The sequence below is a fragment of the Belonocnema kinseyi genome, chromosome 1 (assembly GCF_010883055.1).
Source record: "Belonocnema kinseyi isolate 2016_QV_RU_SX_M_011 chromosome 1, B_treatae_v1, whole genome shotgun sequence".
Lineage (NCBI taxonomy): Eukaryota > Metazoa > Arthropoda > Insecta > Hymenoptera > Cynipidae > Belonocnema > Belonocnema kinseyi.
In genome coordinates this window covers 22169606-22170751 of record NC_046657.1, presented here as the reverse complement: position 1 = coordinate 22170751, position 1146 = coordinate 22169606, and positions in this window count along the sequence as shown.

Sequence of the window (1146 nt, the reverse complement as noted above, 5' to 3'; positions counted from 1 at the left end):
AAGTAATAATTTTTATTAAAATTTTTTTTGATAAATAAAATTAATCAAACAATTTTGATAAATATTCCACTGAAGATATATTAATAATTTGTAATAAAAAATTTATATACAGAAATTCCATTTGTTTAAAAAATTAATGAACTAATGTTAATAAATATTCCACTAGACCGATAGTAATAATTTTAAGCAAAAAAATACGAGAATACGTCGAATGCGTCGATTTGATGACAAATTGATATTTTTAGTTTAAAGGATAGTTTTCAGGTACTTGTGGGGGTGTGTGAGGCGTGTCAAACCTATATGTTCAAGTCAAAATCGGCAACTATTAAAATAAAAAAATAAAAAAATAAAAAATAAGGGAATTTATTTTTTCGGATTCGGAATAAAATAGAGGGGGGGGGGGGGATCGTTGCCCTCTAGCATGCGAAAAATTTTTCCATTCATTTTTGGACCACCCTATTCATCATGTTAGTTTAAAATTCATCACTATTGACGAAAAATGGGGCTTAGACCAAAACTATATAAGTTTAAAAAGAACATTATGAACTCTAAAATTACTGTTTGAAAATTCCCTAAAGAATTAACCATTTATTATTTCCAAGTATTCAATTGTCCCACGAAAAAAGCATAAAAAAAGCAGCATCTATTTCTAACCACACTATCAAATTCAACTGCTTATTCATCGATAATGACAGGCAACTGCCTGTTCGTTGCCGTTGCTGTTGAAGCGTTTGTTGATGTTGCTATAGTTGTTGCTGTTGCACTAGTTTTTGACTTAGTTTTTACAGTGGTTGTTGCTCTTTCCCTGGTTCTTGTTCTTGCTGGTGCACTAATTGTTGGCGTAGCTGTTCTAGTTGTTCTTTTACTAGTTATTGCTGTTGCCCTGGTTGTTGTCGTTGCTGGTGCACTACTTGTTGGCGTAGTTTTTGCATTTGTTCTTGCACTAGTTGTTGCTCTTTCCTTGTTTGTTGACGTTGCTGATGCACTACTTGTTGGAGTAGCTGTGCCAATTGTTGTTCATGTTGCACTAGTTGTTGCGGTTGTCCTGATTGTTGCCGTTGCTTGTTCACTACTTGTTGGCGGAACTGTTCTAGCTGTTGTTCATGTTTCAATAGTTGTTACAGTTGCCCTGGTTGTTGTCATTGC